The following is a 21,178-nucleotide window of genomic DNA, read 5'->3' on the forward strand; positions in this document are numbered from 1 at the left end:
AGTTCACGATTCACGTATTGCTGAAGCCTGGCTTGGAGAACTTTGAGCATTACTTTACTAGCATGTGAGATGAGTTCAATTGTGTGGTAGTTTGAGCACTCTTTGGCATTGCCTTTTTTTTGGGATTGGAATGAAAACTGACTTTTTCAGTCCTGTGGCCACTGCTGAGTTTTCTAAATTTGCTGGCATATTGAGTGCAGCACTTTCACAGCATCATCTTTCAGGATTTGAAATAGCTCAGCTGAAATTCCATCACCTCCACTAGCTTTGTTCATAGTGGTGCTTTCTAAGGCCCATTTGACTTCACATTCCAGGATGTCTGGCTCTAGGTGAGTGACCACACCATCGTGGTTATCTGGGTCATGAAAATCTTTTTTGTACAGTTCTTCTGTGTATTCTTGCCACCTCTTCTTAATATCTTCTGCTGCTGTTAGGTCCATACCATTTCTGTCCTTTATCGAGCCCATCTTTGCGTGAAATGTTCCCTAGGTATCTCTAATTTTCTTGAAGAGATCTCTAGTCTTTCCCATTCTCTTGTTTTCCTCTATTTCTTTGCAGTTGATCACTGAGGAAGGCTAAGACACCTCAGACAGTAAATATTACAACCATGATCCAAATTCAGCTTTGCTTTTTAGGCTGTTTCCTGTCACACATTTAAAACAGAGGAATCATGAAGTTTTGAAGTGATAAGATACATGCCCATGTTATGTCTGAATAGTTTCCAAGGGATAAAAATTGCTTACTGTTGTGCTTGCTTCGCTAGCAGATATACCAAAATTGGAATGATAAAGAGATTAGCATGGCCCCTATACAAGGGTGACACACAGATTCACGGAGCATTCCAAAGTTTTTGTAAATCAACTATACTTTAAAAAAACTGTCTACTGTGTAGACCTTAGAGTACTGATAAAATTTCCTTGGCTTGTCTAAAAGATGGTGTGTACTATGTCACTTGGCAATATGGTCAGAGAAGTGAGGATGGGTTGGATTAGGTGATGCAATTTTTATTAAAAAAAAAAAAACACAATACTATTCACTGTAGCCATTCTAAGAAAGATTAATGGTAAAATTTTAGTGTTTGGACATTTTCCAAAAGTTTTAGTGTTTGGACATTTTCCAACTGACTGTCCTGATTCTGTTTTTAAGTATAGACCAGCGCAAGTCTGAACATAAGAGTTCATGCTTGAGCTCTAGAACAATATAGAACTGAGTTTACATCCTGAGTCTAACTTTTTCTGGCTTATTAAAGTTACTTATATTCCTGAAATCTCAGTTTTATCATCCGTAAAATGGGGCTAACAGTAATAATGATGTCATAGAATTGTTGAGGGAATTAAAAGTATCTTATGAAAATAATTTAACACTATATCCGGATAAATATATTGTGGTTGCCTGAAACTATATATATTGAACTTCTATAATATCAGGCTTCCCTGGTGGCTCAGATGGTAAAAAACAAGCCTGCAATGCGGGAGACCCTTGGCTTGATCCCTGGGTTGGAAAGATCCCCTGGAGAACGGAATGGCTACCCACTCTGGTATTCTTGCCTGGAGAATTTCATGGACAGAGGCTACAGTCCATGGGGTTGCAAAGAGTCAGACACGACTGAACGACTAGCACGGTCACTTTTCTATAATATCACTGGGAATGGGAATTATTCTTTGCTAATGGAGAATGGATTTTTGTAAGGGCAGAGAAAGGCAGGAAAATAGGCACACAGAAGGGGAGGTGGAAAAGGAAAGTGCAAGAAATTTAAACTGATTTGGTAGCTGGTGTAGAAAACTCTAAACCAGGGCATGATGGAGAATACCTGGACAAACACAAATGCTGTCCGAAGCAGCATAGAGGGTAAAAATCTTTGAAAGGTATGACTATAGATTACATTTCACATAAGCTACCTAATGCCAGTATAGTCAGTAGGACCAGGAAATGCCATTGTTTAGAGGTGAATAGAAGCAATTTAAAGTGCAGCTCCTTCCACTTTGTACTGGTGAGATTAATCCATGTTTTGAGGTGCTGTTTTCACCTCTTCATTGTTTATCGGGTTTGAGTCTAATTGGCCTTGATTGGAATCATGGGAAGCCACTAATTAAAATGATTAACAATATCAATAATGGCAAAGGGGATAGAAAAGGAAGCCTCCTATTTTTAACGGGCTGAACACAATTTCTTGCTGGCAGAATGAATAGAAGTTAATTGAAGAGTGACAGTGGATAGCAAATTTCTAAAATGTCTGTTTTCATGTTGTAACAAAGGGCACATTTTCTAGAAGCTATACCACAATCACAAATACGGACAAGATTTTTCTCCTCCCCCACTAGCGAAATTAAACCCAATTTCTAACCTCAGATGCTTTCAGGCACATTATTATGGAGGATGTCTTCTTTTGAGTTCTGTGTTTAACACTGGAAATACTTCAGCTTTGCCATTGACCTTTAAGTTATTCTAATCTGCTTCTATTTACAAACACAATTTCTGCAAATAGGCTTTGACTAGAACAGATTTTAGATGCAATAGCGGGACAAAATCTAGACTCAAGCAGAAACGGGAAAGGCCTAGCCCTCAAGCATCTTTTTGCTACTGGATCTCGACAATGCCCAGTGGCTTGTTTCTAGAACATAAGTGAAACCATTTGGATAGTACATTTTCACCCTCTACCTCAAAGGGGTAGTTTCCTTGCTGATACCCAGCTCCACTTCTTCCTTGGCACAGGTGAACTCGATGTCATGAAAATCGTATGCAGCTACATCTGGATTGTCTTGCTGGCTGGGAGGATGAGATTTACATAGTCAGGGCCTGAGAAATACCCAGCTGTTAATTTCCTTTCTACCAGTATTTAATCCAGGATGGACTCTGATGGCTCAGGAATACTTCATAAGAAATTACTTATATTCTAGAAGCCAGGGGTGGTTCTTCTTAATAACCCTGTATTTCTTTGCATCTTTACATTTTGGGTGAGGGAAACACTTCCAGTTGTGACTTATTTAACTTTTAAAAGATTGTATTCTTTAGTTTTGGCGGTGCTGGGCCTTTGTTGCTGTGTGGGGACTTCTCTTGTTGTGGTGAGTGGGGGCTACTTTCTAGCTGTGGTGTGTTGGCTTCGCATTGTGGTGGTTTCTCTTTTTGTGGAGCACAGGCTTTAGGGCACATGGGCTTCGGTAGCTGTGGTGCATGGGCTCATGACTTATTGAACTTTTAATTCATTTATCTTTCCTTGATTTAACAATTACTCACACTTGTACAGAACACTGCTTCCAAAATGCACTCACAAAACCACTACTATTTCCTTCTTGATCTACTACATTCAGAGTTTACAAAAGAATTCCAAGAACTAAGCTCAGAGACATCTCTGCACTTTGAGGGCAAGTTATAGAACTGATAGATGCCTCATTTCTATACCTATAAGATGGGAATCCACATATTATGTACCTAGTGAGATTGCCATGAAGATGTAAAAACTAATCCTTATAAAAGTGCTTGGAACATTGCTGGGCCCAGAACAAGTACCTAATAAATGTTTCCTGATTTACTGTTCAGTGACTACTACTGTTCTGTGAGTTCTTTCGGGGCAGGACAGCAGATATCACACTTAAAGTGAAAGTCATTCAGTCGTGTCCGACTCCTTGCAACCCCATGGACTGTAGTCCATTGAATTCTCCAGGCCAGAATACTGGAGTGGGTAGCCTTTCCTTTCTCCAGGCGATCTTCCCAACCCAAGGATCAAACCCAGGTCTCCTGCATTGCAGGCGGATTCTTTACCAGCTGAGCCATAAGGGAAGCCCAATCACATTTAACTTACTGTTGAATCCTCAGGACATGCAGAGTACCTGGCACATAGCAGATGCTCAACAGTAACTGTGACAAGTCACTTCTAAGACAAGTGACTGTGGCCTCCAATCCTTCAGGTGCAGTCAGTAGAGAAAACCAAATTTCCGATTTAAGTACACTGTTCTTCCTACCTCAGTCCCTTCATAAATTACTTATTTTGTCTCATTCCCTGAACATACTAGTGTTAGGCAGTGGAGATGCTTAGTCATAACTTGCTGGACTGAATTTTCTCTTTTAGGTGATGTTTTCTTGTATTTTAAAATAAAGCATAGGATAATGGGTGGTTTCACTATGTCTCACAATAGTTTCTCAGGCCTTTTTTTTCCTTTTCTTCTGTTTTCCCTTGGCACAATTGTTTTCAACAACAGACAAACATTTTAAAACAAAACACACTTTCTTCAAACAAAATCTTTTATAGAAACCAAATTAGACAACACAGTTCTAAAAGAGATCTCCAGGGAATTCAAAAGCAAGAATTCTGGAACCTTGGACTCACCAGGCAGTTGTTCCTCTTCCTAGTTTCTCTCTCCCTTCTCCTAAGTCCTGGAAGCAGTTTTGCTTAACCTTTAGGATTTCGGGGAGCACCACCTTAAATCTACTTCCTGTGGCTCAGTAATTGTGGATGGTGGCTCAGAGGTTAAAGCGTCTGCCTGGAATGCGGGAGACCTGGCTTCAATCCCTGGATCAGGAAGATCCCCTGGAGAAGGAAATGGCACTCCAGTACTCTAGCCTGGAGAATCCCATGGAAGGAGGAGCCTGATAGGCTACAGTCCATGGGGTCTCAAAGAGTCTGACAAGACTCAGCGACTTCACTTTCACTTTCAGCTCCCATTAACCTAACTTCCTTCTGTTTCCAGCTATAGGGCTATACATAAGGACATAAGGGTATTGTGGATCTTCCAAAGTGGCTTAACTAAACTCTCAGCAATAGGGTTGCTAGCAAGACAGCAAAGAAATGCTAACTCCTTTGTAACAAAAAGGGCTGATAAAGCTTTCATTACTTTCAATCTTCTTTTAATTAAAGATTCTGTGGCTAACGTGATTAGTCAACATGAAGTAAATGAAACTGAAGCTTTTATGTCTTTTTATTTTACAAATGGCTCTGTGTGTGTGTGTATTTGTTTGGTTAGTGGTCTGAAGAAGAGCACTGATTAAATTTTATGCTCTTGTTATTTTTGTTCATACTTGTTAACTCTGTTATCTGACAATAGGCTTCTAGAGTCTTTTTTATGATGATGAAACATTCTGCTCTCAGGCTGCTCTTAATAGACAGTGCTCCTTGCCAGAAATTTTCAAAGTGTTTGTTCACCTAAAAGCAAAGTTTTTCTATCTTAAACTTATCTGTTTAGCCCTCTGATTGAAGATGACCTGCCAAAAGCAGGTTACTTACACCTCAAAGTTCAAATAAGGCCCAAGGAGATATGACGAGGCCATTTTGGTGCTGGTGAAGGCAGTATTTCTTTTCTCGAGCAAAAGTTCTCTAAGTATTCCAAACATACTTTTATGTAATATGCTGTTGTTTAGTAAGTGAGTGTAAAGTTAGCTTTATGTAATGTGTAGAGACATGATTTTTTTAAACTTAAATCAAGGCAGAATTTTTGTCATTTCTATAAAACATTTAGCATAAAAATTGCATATAATAATTTCTGTGCAAAAGTATGACTCAAATATTTTTGGGGGTACTTTCTGTTTTGAAGAATGGCTAGTTGTAAATGTGAGTGAGCTGGTATATGCACAATTGAGTTACCAATATTGTATATGAAAAAAACCAGGGGATTTTCATAAAGGACCTAGATGGTTATATGAAAAAATGAGAAAGGTAGTTATAAACTATTAGTGAAATATCATAAGTAGATATTTAAACTAATGTGGACATGGAAATAATATAAGTTCAAATTGGGGTTCATTTATGTAGGAATTTTATTAATTATAGGTGTTTCACATGTTTATGCTAATTTTAAATACGCATTTGAGGTTATAACTTAGAGAACGTTGCTTTTTAAAACAAAAACATGGTTTCAGGAGAACTCCAGGGATACAGCTAAGTTATGTGAAATACTAGAAATGATCAAAAGAGGAGAAAGAAACCAAAAGAGGGAAGTCTGCACCCTGACCTGACCTAGACTTGTTGGTGGCTATTATATCTTGTAGGGGAGTAGCTACTACTTCAAGGCCATGTTCGCAGATATCCCTTGATATCTGCATTAATAAATCTATTCTTAAGTCCTAGAGGAATCTTAAACAGAATTAGGTATAGCAGACCAATGAAACCCTGGGTTCGAAATTCTTTCATCTAATCCACTAATTGTCCCAGACATGGTTGGCTGACTAATTAAGGAATGCTCATTCCCAAACTCACTTCCTTGCCTGCCTCTGCTAGAAAAACTGTGAAAATGACATCTTCCCAGACACCCTTGCAGGTTGGGATGGTCACGTGACACAGTTCGAGCCAATGGGGTATAATCTGCAGTCTGCGGGATTACTGGTAAATTTAGTGCTTTCTGATAGATGGGACTGACAAGCTCAGTGCTGACGTGCCCCTTCTTCTCCTTGCCTTGAGCTTGGATATTATGCCTGGACTTGAGGCATTTGTCTTGTGAGTATGAATAAAAGATATAAGAGATACCAAATCATGGCTCAACATGGTTGATCCACAAAACTACTTCCAAACTTCTTGGTATGAGAGGAATTTAAGGTCTACTTGATTAAGGGAGCATTTGTTTTGGTGTTTCATTAGAGAGGGAGCATGTATCTAATAGACTTGGTGACAGGGTATTCATTTCACAGTACATCCATTTCACTTTATAAGCAAGTATCTTGACTACTTCTAACTCTAACATGTTTCTCTTTAGAAAATTAGAATCCACACTTAGACTTCTCAAACACTCAGTTTGGAAAATCCAGTGAACTTACTTATTTCTCTACTGAAATTACAGAGAAAAATGAAAGCATTAAATTCAGAACCCTAGCCAAGACAAAAGACAACTAGAGTAGAAGAAAATAAAGCTTCCAAATTCACTAATATTCAACATAATATTGTTGCAGTAGGGTTAACAGTACAAGCGATAGAATTTCCTATATGGGTAATACATTTAGATCATAAATTTGAAATAGTAAAATAGGTATATTTATAAGTACAACCTTTGCATGTGTTCATTATTATGAGAATAACCTTCTCTCAGGTAACCTGAATAGAAGTACAGATCAATAATCTTAATGCAGAAACCATTTCAGGAACTAACAGAAGCTACCAATTGTCAACTAATTGGGATACTGTTTTTGTAAGTGAATATATATAAAATTCCAACTACTCAAATCACTGTAATCATTTTATTTGTCTTATTCTGTAGAGGAATTTCAAACAAAGCCTGCAGTGATTGCTTTGTTATTTCAAATCTGCCCAGTAATTTTCCGGTGTATTAAAAGACATTCAGTGTTGACTCTGGTAGGGGAAAAAAATTCGGTGTCTGCCTGATGGAACTGCTCATTTTCAGTCAACATAATTATTCTGTATTAACACATCTGCAATTTAAACAATATCACACTTTCATTTTTTTCTTTCTTGCTAATAATTAACTTGATGGAATCATACATCTCTATTTAACTTGACTAAATACCCAAATCATTTCTATATTGTGAAAATTATGCTGAGCCAAATGAGATGATTGGGTTTAAGCTAATAAGTATCAGTCACATAACTCAATTGCATGACCTTCTGAAACAAAGCAAAACAAATCAAAACAAAGAGTCTGATTCCTGGAATATATAGCAATTTATGTAATAGTAGAAATTTTTTTTTAATCAAGGGATATAAAATATATTCCCCAAGGCCTCAAAAACTGTTTTAAAAATATGAAATTTCAGATCAGTACCAAAGGCTGTCAAAATAATCTTCCGTGCTCATAGTTTTGACTGCATGTTTCCATTTCTCAAACCTCCAGGGCTGCCTGTCACCTTCTGTATCAAATTTAAATTATTCTCAGTGCTTCGGGGGCTTCCATCTGCCCTTGTTTACAAGGCCTTTCTCAATTTCCCTTTCCCCATTGTCCATTCACTAGAGTCCATCTAATTCACAGGACTTTCCATACTGCAGTATAATTGATTAAAAGAATGATACACTGAGAATCAGAAAGCACAGAACTTGAGCAAATAAATTATATAACTCCCCTGAATCTTTTTTGTTATCCCCTCCCCCCAAACAAAAACAGATCAAGGGCTACTAACAAGTTGGTTTTCCCTTCTCTATCTTTCTGTTATGAACATTCATCCTTCTATGATGACTTTCAAATCTACCACACATTCCTCTTCATTTCAAATATTTTGTCAGATATACTGGAGACAAAGGATCTGAGGGAGAATGTAGGTGCAGAGGTCCTGGAAAAAGATATATTTATTGAACATCTAATCTACTGACAACTTAACTTCATTACTTCATTTAAGAAGTACCTACAGATATCTACAGAGAAAAGTAAGATACTCAAAACAAGTTTTACTTTCCGTCACTCATTAACTTATATTTTACTTTTGTGTATTATAATTCATGGGGTCACAAAAAGTTGGACGCGACTGAACTGATTATAAGTCTACTTGCTCTCAGGTTTTCATCTTTAGCCCCTCTCCCCACTTTTTTCTTTTCCATTATTGCCGAGATCAAGAAATTACTCTCTGTAATACTGTCTTCAACTCCAGGCCCTGCCAATGAGAGATTATAACTGACAAGTTAGAGGCAGCTATGGATACCTTATCCTCCAGGGCTTACAGAGATTTCCCCAGGAGAGAAAAGTGATGCCTTTAATAATTCTCCCTTCCTAGCACTTGTGGTTCACATCATCAGTGATACCAAAATCCCTGACTGATTTTATCCACTGAGGACTAACAGATCAGTTAAGCTTCAAGTAAAGAGCAAAGACTCCTTAGACTTAGTCTTTAGACCCTTAGTCTCCACCCTTTATTTTACAGTAGAATTGTTTATATTTGTTGTGTCCAGTTCCTCTCCTTCCATACTCTCTTGAATTTATTCTAAACTAAAACTTCTCTTAGTAAAGTCCATAATGACTGCTGCATCACCATATATAAGATGTAAATTTCAGTCCTTATCTTAATTGGCATATTGTATCAGCTGACCACGTCTTTTCCTTATAAACTTTTTCCTATCTTTCAGGATACAATTTACTATTTTTCCACTCAATACCTCTGAGTATTCTTCTTTGCTGGTTCTTTGTTATTTTCCTACCTCTGAATGTTGGAGTGCCTCAGGGTTCAGTTCATCTCTCATTCTTTTTCTGTCTTTACTTATCCTCTTGATGACCTCATCCAGGCTTATAGCTTTAAATCCATCAATATCCTAAAAACTCCCAATTTCATCTCAATGCCCTGGGCATCTAAGGATTTATATAAAACTCCTCTTAGATATCTAATAGGCACCTATAACTTTATACGGCCACTGTCAAATTCTCAATTTTTCCTCTAAATCACATTTCCATTTGATTTTTCCACTCTGATACCTGATAGCTGAATGGATTTGAATAAGTCACTTCTCATATCTGTGCTTCTATTCAGCATCTATAAATCGAGCTTAAAAAATATTTCCCTTGCCTACTCATAGGAGTATTATAGGGATTAAATAAAAGCACATGACAATACCTTACAAATTTTAATTGCTTTCAATGTAAGTTATTTTTCATGAAGATGTTTTATTGTGATTCTACTACATGTGATCATTATTTTCAGTAATTTCAAAGTCATAAAGTCTGGAATTTGCAAAAGTGAGAATTCAGGGCATTAAACTTTGTATATTCTCCTTACAGATATGAGGACAAATGGGTGGGTTTAAACACAGAGCAAAAATGACATAAAATTGAATGCAATTGGCACAAGAAGTATTCCATACATTGAGAAGAATACTCTGTTTTTGATCATGGAAATTCAATATCCTATTCACAGGCAATAGGATAAATCCTTAGACCTGTAATAAGAGCTACTGGTTGTTTGTAATCTGAAGCTAGTTTTCATTCCATAGTTATTGCTGTTCCTGAGTAATGAGTTAACAAGATCACTTTTCCATCTGGCATTCTGTAGCTGAAAATAGCAGTAGCATAAGGTGAAATGTCAGTGGTAACAAAGAGTGGTTTATGTCATTTGTAAAATATGATCACAGACCCAAACATCAATGGTGGTATAAAATCCCAGAAAATATCCTAATGCTAGTGAAGCCAAGCCTGTGGCATAGCAAAAGAGATTAAACTCAGAAAAAAATGGTTTTGAGTCCTGGTTCCAGGACTCAAATGTCACTTAATCTCTTATTCCTGATTTTATTTATAAAACAAAATGATAATCCCTATTTTGCAAGATTGTTTGAAGAATCAAAAGCATGTGAATGCCCTTTAAATTCTACTGGACTATGGTTATCGCCATTTCTGTTGCAGGGAAGATAACTCAAGAGTAATTTTTTCCCCATCAATGACAAATGAAGGATTCCTTAATGAAGCCACATCATGCAGTCACAAGGTTACCAAATATATCAGTGGTGTGGTAACAGTAATCAAAATGTGGTCTTGGTAATTTTCACCAAAAGACATGTGAGAAAATGTGCAAACATCTTTACTAGTTACAGTGTACTGAAATTTCAAGTCCATTTTCTGGTCCAAAGTTAAGATTGAAGGAAAAGGAAACTAGAAGAGAGCAATTCTTAGGGCATCTGAACAGTTAAGATGGTTGAGGACTGTCACTCACTTAAAATACGATTCCTTATAAAAACTAAGCTAACTGAAATAACAGTTTAATATGTTAACAGCTAAATAAAAAGAAAAAAGTGTTTCTCCTTTTACTAACCTTCCAGAAAGCTAGCAGGGAGGATCTACCTCCTGAACTACCACTGGGGATTTAGACATTGAGCAAATCTGTGATAACTGCACAGGTTGGGGAATAAACCAGAGAATTTCAAAATTTAACATTCTGAGAGAAGAAAGTAAAAAGCATAATTCTATGAATTAATGCCACGGCATTGGAAATATATTTTTTTTAATTCTCTAGTAAGCAGCTAGGAGTCCTTATCTAAGATCCAGCCTACATGGAAAGAGAGGAAGGAAGTCAGAAGCTATTGAGAGAGGAGAATCCTGGAGAGTAGAGGGTAGAAATTTCTGGACTGGACCGAGTCTGTCTTATGTGAGCTGGCACTGCTCTGTAATTAGGGGTTTGGGCTCTGTCATCACTCTATCTAGGTTCCCATCCTGGCTTACTCATTTACCAACTACCTGGTCTTGGGCAATTTTATTTAACCTGAATGAGGAAAACAGTAATAACATTTCCCTCATGGGGTGGTCTTAACAAATACTTAAAGCAATAAAGTATTCAAAAGAGCACCTAACACAAGATAAGCACATGATAAATATTAGTCACCATTACTGTAACTACTACCCAGATGACAGATGCTATAATTATCATTATCATTGTCCTCATTAGAACTATCATTTGTCCTGCATGTGGAATTGTGTTTGCATGTGGAATTGTGCATGAAAAGAAAGCCAAAGCTTCTGCTATCTTGGCAGGTAGGAAGAAGGAAACCATTTTGCAAGGCCTTTTAAAACCTGATTCCCTGTTGGCTCAGGCAGTAAAGAATCTGTCTGCAGTACTGGAGATCTAGGTTCAATCCCTGGGTCAGAAAGATCCCTTGGAGAAGGGAATGGCAACCCACCTGCTCCAGTATTCTTGCCTGGGAAATCCCATGGACAGAGGAGCCTGATGGGCTACAGTCCATAGGGTCGCAGAGTCAGACTTGACTGGGAGGTTAATGTTACTTTTAAAAAAAGTACCATGAAAATTTTTAGTGTAAAGAGAGTCTGTATGCCTTAACAAAGAGAATATACACTTCCGTTGTTATTTGTGTGTTTTGCTTAGTCGCTCAGTCATGTCCGACTCTTTGTGATCTCATTTTATAGGTGAGGAAAATGAGATACAGTTTGATCAGCAGAACTGGAATTCCCATCCAGGTTTCTCAGACTAAAAAAGCTCACTTTCCACACTGTGAAACTTCCCTGCACCCTCAACCATTCTAGTCCCACCCTCAGCCCTGCCCTTTGCTACAACAGCGCTATGAGGTAAGGTGTAGCATCCACAGGTCATAGGTAAGGGGCCTGAGGCAACACAGAATGCATACATCAGAATGCATTTCCCCAGAAAGCATATGTCACTCAGCAGCAGCAGTATACAGTAAATGAAGCCTTTTAGCTTTTGATTTTTAGGCTTTGAAGACTATCTTCCCTAAACTGCTAATTAAACACAGTTCCCATATCCTTTCACCTTTGCAAACCTGTTTGCCTTGGTCCACAATGTATGTTATTGCTTAGCTGCTGCTGCTGTTTAGTTGCTGAGTCATGTCTGACTCTTTGCCACCCCATGGACTGTGGCCCACCAAGACCACCTGCCTTTGAAGCCAGGTCCCAGTCACTCACCTGCTGGTGAACTGGGGAACTTCTTTTTTTTAGAGCCTCCATTTCCTCATCTAAAAATAAGGACCTCTAGGAGTTCATTAGGAGGATTAACCAAGCTAAGCCACAGTAAAGCACTAGAATAATCCATGGGGCATAATTAGCACTCAAATACATTAACTTTTGCTGTTGACATTATTCTTGGACCACTGCCTCAGAATCTTCTAGGCCAGGATGGCTCAAACCTTATGCTATTTATTAACAGTAGGTCTAGTGTGGGGTCCCTGGGACTGCAAGGAGATCCAACCAGTCCATCCTAAAGGAAATCATTCCTGAGTGTTCATTGGAAGGACCGATGCTGAAACTGAAACTCCAATACTTTGGCCACCTCTTGCAAAGAACTGACTCATTTGAAAAGACCCTGATGCTGGGAAAGATTGAAGGCAGGAGGAGAAAGGGATGACAGAGGACGAGATGGTTGGATGGCATCACTGACTTGATGGACATGAGTTTGAGTAAACTCTGAGAGTTGGTGACAGACGGGGAGGCCTGGCGTGCTGCAGCCCATGGGGTCACAAAGAGTTGGACACGACTGAGCAACTGAACTGAACTGAGTATGGGGTCTGTGATTTCACTTTTTTCAGAGATGTCCAGGTAGTGCCAGTGCTGCTGGGCCAGTTCATACTTTGATTAGCAAGGAACTAGTGTATGCTCAGTCATGTATGACTCTTTCCGACCCTATGGACTGTAGCCCAACAGGCTCCTCTCTCCATGGGATTTTCCAGGCAAAAATACTGGAATGGATTGCTATTTCCTACTCCAGGAGATCTTCCTGACCCAGGGATTGAACCTGTGTCTCCTGCATTGGCTATTTGCCACTGAGCCCCCTGGGAAGCCCAGCAAGGAATTAGAGTACAGTTTCAGGGGCTCTGCCTCAGACTCTGGGGAGGAGGTCCAAGAGACTAAGTGTTTACCTTGCTCTCAAAGAGATTCTAAGGCACTAAAACTTGAGAATGCCGTGAGCAAGGTTTCAGTTGGTTCTATTAACATTATTTGACAGTGCAATTCACTGGAGACACAGCCTGATTGAATTCCTGATTCATCATCATGACTTCAGGGTAAAATGCTTCTGATTCTAAGACACCCTCATCCCTTTCTGTAACAGAGGTAATGAGTCAATTTTCCAAACAGAATAAGTAGATAATCCTTCTCAGTTTACTAACATAATTCCCCAAATATTAAGGAGCATTAGAAAAGGCATCCTTTTTGCAAGCTCAACTAAGCAGTAGTTTTCTAGCACACATATTTGGGGGAAATAAAGACTTCTGTTCAAGGTTGACAGCTTGAGTTAACAGATTCTATTTTACATTGACATTCTCTTCTTTTTCCTGTTCTTTCGATATTTTTTCTTTTTCACATAGCAGTTTCTTAAAAGACTCTTTTGGTTCAATTCTGGGGTAGAAATTCAAGGGAGATTTGAACAAATCAGTCTTTAAAAAGGGTAGTGACCAAGGCAGCTCATAGGGTGACCAAGCACCCTAGTTTATCCAGGACGGTTGTATTGTTAGCACTGAGAGTCTCCATGTCTGAAGAATTCCCTCAGTTCCAGACAAACTATGACAGTTAGTCACAGCTAATGCAGTTAATGTGAATCTGATTCAATTTTTCCTATTCTTTGTCTTTCAACAAATTGGATTGGCTTGGGTCAGGTGCATCGTTTTGTAAATTCAAATAATTTAAAGAAGAAAGTTTGCTTGGTCTAGGGGAACTTGATATTTACTGCTTTAATTTTTAAGTCACTCTTGGGATATGTTTGAATCATCAGTTTCCAAGAGAGGGAGGTAAGCTCAGTACGTTCCTTTGTGGATCAGCTAGTCTGATCCATCCATCGAACTCCATGTAGATTTGCTGCTCATTGATTACTCCTGTGTAGCCCTCATCACGTCCTGATAACCAGAGCAATCATTCCTTTACAGAGTTACATTTAGTTCCTTTCAGAGGGTGGATTACAGAATATGATGCTATTCATGAATTTTCAGACTCTGAAAGAGCTCAAGATAGGCTATGTAAGAACTCCAACGGACATCTCTTCCTATGACACTCTTTGCTTATCCAGAAGATCCAGGCTGTCCTGAGCATTTCCTACATCCTCCTCTGATGAAGCATTGTGAATAAGTCAAATTCTGAATCTGGTGATCTTTTTGTGGCATTTGTACATTTCCTCTTCAGGCATGTGAAACACCATTGTGTCTATTGTATCTATAGATAAAATAAAAAAGAACATTTTTATTCTCCCTCTCTGTCCATGTTACTAAGGTTGCCTTATAAAATAAATCTTTCATTTAGTGAGGTCCAGGTTTCTTCCTTTGCTTCCATCTTCACTTCCCACTGAATGAATCAGGTTTCAGCTTATGATCATTTGTTATGTGCTGCTGCTTCTGCTGGACCGCCCCTAGCAGCCTGACAGAGCTCTGGGCTATATTCCATGATCTCCTTTAATTCCTTGTTGGCAGCTTGCTGGCCCTTTCTCTACCTTCCTACCAGGTTTAATGCCTTTTAGCATGCCAGCTATGTTTTTTAGAATTTTTCCAAAATGAGACCAAAAAAAAAATAAAATAAAATCTCCAGCTCCCAATTTTCAGTGAGCAACTTTTTTCAGACAGTATTTCACCATCATTTACTATCTTAATTCTTCATCTTCTAAGCTTCTCCCTCCAGAAAACAATTGGTAATGCCTTCATTTTAATGAGAAAGTTCTTCTGATACTGCAGAGTTATGGGGCTAAAAAACAGTAGAAGGTAAGCAAGACATACCAATTCGTTCATGCAAATAAAAATCACCCAACCTGGCCAGCATCTCTCTTTCCTATAGACCTGCCTCTTGCAGAGAGTAAAGGCAGGTGGATGATGCTGTGGTCTGCAGAGTTGGCATATGGCAGTCCCAGAACAAGGTTAATCAAAAACACATGCCAAAACCATCTTATATACAGGACTGTTGGGAATGTACTCCTTCATTGCTCTGTGGAAAAAGAGAATACCTTCTTAAATATGACATTCTCTGAATCATATATATACACAGACAAAAGAATCTCTACTAATCCTCAATTCCTGCCTGACTGTCTCAATAGCCTATTACCTAAATTTTTCACCTCCATCTTATCCCCTAGGAATCCATCCTACATACTGATGCCATGTTGACCCTCTACTATGTAAATTTGATCATTTTTATATCCTGCCTAAAACTGTTCACCTATGACCTAGAGTAGCATTTCAGCTGATTGGCAAGAGGCATTGCATGAAAAAGGGTGGTGTACTTCAATTACCCAGCCACACTGACAGGTCTCACATTACGACAATGGTCACTAACCTAAGTGTCCTCAAGGCTGCCTAGCCAATAAACCACATTATTATGGACCATTACTTCCTCACTCTCCTGACAACTGGTTCATGTTGACTCTCACCTTTTTTGTATCTGCCCTGTCCTCATTCTCAGCTTAAAGTCTCCTGAAAAATACAATCAATCAGAAAAAGAATTACCCACCACTATAGTCACCTACCTAGATTTATCTACATTCATATACCTCCCTCCTTTCTTTAATTTTTATGTTATACTGGAGTATAGTTGATTAACAATATTGTGTTAGTTTCAGGTGTACACAGTGATTCAGTTATATGTTTATCTATTCTTTTTCAAATTCAGGATATTACATAATATTGAGCAGACTTCCCTGTGCTATACAATATGTCCTTATTGGTTATTTTAGATATAGCAGTGTATATGTGTCAATCCCAAACTCCCAATTTATCTCTCTCTTTCCCCCCATGGTAACCATAAATGGTTCTTTCAACAAATCTGTGATGCTATTTCTGTTTTATAAATAAGTTCATTTATATCATTTTTTTGATTCCACATATAAGCAATATCATATACTTGTCTTTCTCTGACTTCCTTCACTTAGTATGATAATCTCCAGGTCCATCGATATTGCTGCAAATGGCATTATTTCATTCTTTCTATGGCTGAGTAATATTCCATTGTATATATATGCTACATCTTCTTTATCCATTCAGCAGTGTATGGACATTTAGATTGCTTCCATGACTTGACTATATAATCAGCACTGCAGTGAACATGAGGTACATGTATCCTTCAAACCATGTTTTTCTGTAGATATATGCCCAGGAGTGGAACTGCTGGATCATATGGTAGCTCTATTTAGTTTTTTAAGGAGCTTCCGTACTGTTCTCCATAGCAGCTGCACCAATTTCCTTTGCCACCAACACTGTCCATTTTCTCCACACTCTTCAGCATTTACTGTTTGTAGACTTTTTGATGATTAACATGCTGGATGTAATTTTTATTTGTATTTCTCTAACAATTAGGGATGCTGAGCATCTTTTCATGTGCCTCTTGGCCGTTTGTGTGTCTCCGGAGAAATGTCTATTCAGGCCATCTGCCAATTTTTTGATTTTCTGAGCTGCATGAACTGTAAATTTTGGAGAATAATCCCTTGTTGGTCTCATCATTTGCAAATATTTTCCCCCATTCTGTGGGCTGCCTTTTCATTTTGTTTATGGTTAATTTTACTGTGCAAAAGCTTTTGAGTTTCACTAGGTCCCATTTGTTTGTTTTGATATCCATTACAGTAGGAGATGAATTGAAAGAGACATTACTTTGATTTATGTCAAAGAATGTTCCATGTGTTCCTCTAAGAGTTTTATAGTATCCAGTCTTACATTTAGGTCATTAATCCATTTTGAGTTTACTTTTGTGTATGGTGTTAAAGAATTTTTTTTTTTTTTTTTACACATAGTTGTCCAGTTTTCCCAGCACTATTTATTGAAGAGACTGTCTTTCCTCCATTAATGGCACCCCACTCCAGTGTTCTTGCCTGGAGAATCCCAGGGACGGCGGAGCCTGCAGGGCTGCCATCTATGGGGTCACACAGAGTCGGACACGACTGAAGTGACTTAGCATAGCGTAGCATAGCATAGTCTTTCCTCTTTTATTGTAGATCAGTTGACCATAGGTGTGTGAGTTTATTTCTGTGAGTTCTATCCTGTTCCATTAATCAGTATTTCTATTTTTGTGCCAGTATCATACTGTTTTGATGACCTTTTAGTATGATCTGAAGTCTGGAACCCTGATTCCTCCAGTTCTGGGTTTTTGTTTTTCCCTCAAAATTGCTTGGCTGTTTGGGTCTTTTTTGTCTCTATATAAATTTTAAGAGTTTTGTTGTTGTCCTAATTCTATGAAAAATGCCATTGGTAATTTGATTGGGATTACATTGAATCTGTAGATTGCCTTGGGCAGTATAGTTGTTTTGACAAGGTTGATTTTTCCAATCCCAAGAACATGGTATATCTTACTGTCTGTCGGTGTCATCTTTGATTTGCTTCATCAGTGTCTTATAGTTTTTGGAGTATAGGTCTTTCATCTCATTAGGTATATTCCAAGGAATATTATTCTTTTGAGATGATGGTAAATGAGACTGTTACTTTAACTTCTATTTCTGATCTTCCATTGTTAGTGTATAAAAACACAACAGATTTCTGTGTCTTAATTTTGTACCCTTCAACTTTACCAGATTCATTGCTGAGCTCTAGTAGTTTTCTGGTAGCATCTTTAGGATTTTCTACATATAGCGTCATGTAATCTGCAAATAATGACAGTTTAACTTGCTTTCCAATTTGGATTCATTTTTTCTTCTCTGATTACCATGGCTAGAACTTCCAAAACTATATTGAATTAAATTGGTGAGAGCAGACATCCTTGTCTTTTTCCTGATCTTAGAAGAAATGCTTTCAGCTTTTCACCATTGAGAATGTTACCTGCAGGTTTGTTATATATCGTCTTTATCATGTTGAGATATGTTCCCCTTATGCTGCTTTCTGGGGAGTTTTTATCATAAATGTGTATTGGATCTTGTCAAAAATTTTCAGCATCCATTGAATTGATAATGTGGTTTTTAATTTGTTGATGTGATGTATCACGCTGATTTGAAGATATTGAAAAACACTTGCATTTCTGAAATATTGTTGGATTCTGATTGCTAGTATTTTGTTGATGATTTTTGCATCTATATTCATCACTGATAATGGCCTTAATTTTCTTTTTTTGTGGTATCTTTGTCAGGTTTTGGTATTAGGGTGACGGTGGCTTCATAGAATATATTTGGGAGTATTCCTTCCTCTGCAGTTTTTTTTTGAAATAGTTTCTGAAGGCTATGTGTTAACTCTTATCTAAATGTTTGACAGAATTTGCCTGTGAAGCCATCTGGTCCTGGACTTTTGTTTGGGAGTTTTTGAATCATAGGTTCAATCTTAGTACTTGTAGTTGGTCTGTTCATATTTTCTATTTCTTCCTGATTCAGTCCACTTTCTAAGAACGTGTCCATTTCTTCCAGGTTGTCCATTTTAAAGGCATATAGTTGCTTGTAGTAGTTTCTTATGATCCTTTGTATTTCTTACCTCTCCCCTTTGAAAGTTGTTCCTAGATAAGACTAATTAATTGCTCCACCTGTGCAAAAGACTACATTTCCTCTTACCTGCTCAAACACATTGTTCTGCTTCCCCTACATTGTCACTTTTTTCATCAGCATATGAACATGTTGTTATTACTTTCTCATAACCACCATCACCATCATCAGCATCATCAAAACCCCACTTACACTCCTTTCCCATCAAGGAACTGTCCCAACTACTCAAGAGTTTCTGTAGTATCTCTTCAGTTATTTTACTCCAAATCTTTCTTTAACACACTTCAATAAGACTTTCATTTCTAAAATCACCAAAACTTCTCTTGCTAAAGTCATTGATGATGACCATTTTGCTAAGCCTCACAACCTCTTCTCAATCTTAGGCTTACCAGATCATCAATAGTATTTGATAGAGTTTAACATTCCTTTCTCCTAAAAACATCTTCTTTAGTTGGTTTCTAAGACATCAGACTGTATTGGTCTTCTTATTTCTTCTCTAGCTTCTCTTCCTACCTAATTTGCTATTTCTCCTCACTTCTTAAGCTTTAATGAGGCAGTACAGCAGGAAAGACTTTGTATTTCTATTCTCTATACTCACATCCATGGCAGTCTCATCCAGTCTTATGGCTTTAAATACCATGTAAAATGTTGTTAACTCTAAAAAGTATATCTTCCTCTGAGACCTCTGCCTTACCCTCCAGACTCATATGTTTAATGGCCTACATGGTACCTCTACCTGACTGTCTACCAGTCATCTCAAAATTATCACATTGAAAACTGAGCTCCTGATAGTCCTAATCTTGAATCTCCTCCTCCTCCAGTCTTCCTGCAGTTCAGTACAGGTTGTTGTTCTGTTGCTAGGTTGTGTCTGACTCTGTGACCCCAAGAAAAGCATGCCAGGCTTCCCTGTCCTTCACTATCTCTGTGAGTTTGCTCAAACTCATGTCCACTAAGTCAGTGATGCCATCCAACAACCTCATCCTCTGTCATCCCCTTCTCCTCCTTTCCTCAATCTTTCCCAGCATAAGGGTCTTTTCTAATAAGTTGGCTCTTCCCATCAGGTAGCCAAAGTATTGGAGCTTCAACATCATTAGTCCTTTCAACAAATATTCAGGGTTGATTTTCTTTAAGACTGACTAGTTTGATCTCCTTGCTGTATAAGGGACACCCAAGACTATTCTCCAGAACCATAATTTTATTTTTCTTATTTTTTAATGCCAAAAATATTTGTATTGTGATATAGCCTAATAACAACGTTCCAGACCACAGTTTAAAAGCATCAATTCTTTGTCTCTCAGCCTTTATGGTCCAGCTCTCACATCCATACATGACTACTGGAAAAACTACAGCTTTGACTATACGGACCTTTGTCAGCAAAGAGAGGTCTCTGCTTTTTAATACTGTCTAGTTTTGTCATAGCTTTTCTTCCAAGGAGCAAGCAGCTTTTAATTTCACAGCAGCAGTCACTGTTTGAAGTGATTTTGGAGCCGAAGAAAATAAAGGCTGTCACTGTCTCCATTGTTTTCCCATTATTTGCCATGCAGTGATGGTACTGGATGCCATGATCTTCATTTTTTGTATGTTGGGTTTTAAGTCAGTCTTTTCACTCTCTTCTTTCACCCTCATCAAGAGTCTCTTTATTTCCTCTTTCTTTCTGCCATTAAAGTGGTATCATCTGCATATCTGAGGTTGTTAATATTTTTTCCAGCAATCTTGATTCCAGCTTGTAATTCATCCAGCCTGGCATTTTGCCTGATATACTCTGCATGTAAGTTAACTAAACAGGGTGACAATACACAGCCTTGACATACTCCTTTCCTGATTTGGAACGAGTCTGTTGTTCCATGTCCAGTTCTAACTGTTGCTTCTTAACCTGCATACAGATTTCTCAAGAGGCAGGTATGGTGGACTAGTATTCCCATCTCTTTAAGAATTTTCCACTGTCGTGATCCACACAGTCAAAGGCTTTAGCATAGTCAACAAAACAGAAGTAGATGTTTTTTTGAAATTCCCTTGCTTTTTCTCTGATCCAATGGATGTTGGCATTTTGATCTCTGATTTCTCTGCCTTTCCTATATCCAGCTTGTACATCTGAAAGTTCCTGATTCCTGTACTATTGAAACCTAGCTTGAAGGATTTTGAGCATTACCTTGCTAACACGTGAAATGAGTGTGGTTGTGTGGTGGTAGTTTGAACATTCTTTGGGATTGGAATGAAAACTGACCTTTTCTAGTCCTGTGGCCACTTCTGAGTTTTCCACATTTTCTGGAATATTGAGTGCAGTCAGTACTTTAGTTAGCAGTATCTTTTAAGATTCAAAATAGCTCAAATGGAATTCCACCACCTCTACTAGCTTTGTTCATAGTAATCCTTTCTAAGGCTCACTTGACTTCAGAAGGCAGAATGTCTGACTCTGAGTGAGTGACCACACCATTGTGGTATTCTG

General features: G+C 38.1%; 1 protein-coding gene and 1 pseudogene across 2 annotated transcripts in view; one reads left to right on the forward strand and one right to left on the reverse strand.

The window, feature by feature from the left end:
- The window catches only part of KCNIP4 (potassium voltage-gated channel interacting protein 4), a 1,326,525-nt gene that overhangs the window by 721,639 nt on the left and 583,708 nt on the right, over positions 1-21,178 (reverse strand). The gene's annotated exons all lie outside the window — the stretch shown is intronic.
- LOC112447228 (uncharacterized) lies at positions 752-851 on the forward strand (annotated as a pseudogene).

Source organism: Bos taurus, chromosome 6 (assembly GCF_002263795.3).
Source record: "Bos taurus isolate L1 Dominette 01449 registration number 42190680 breed Hereford chromosome 6, ARS-UCD2.0, whole genome shotgun sequence".
NCBI lineage: Eukaryota > Metazoa > Chordata > Mammalia > Artiodactyla > Bovidae > Bos > Bos taurus.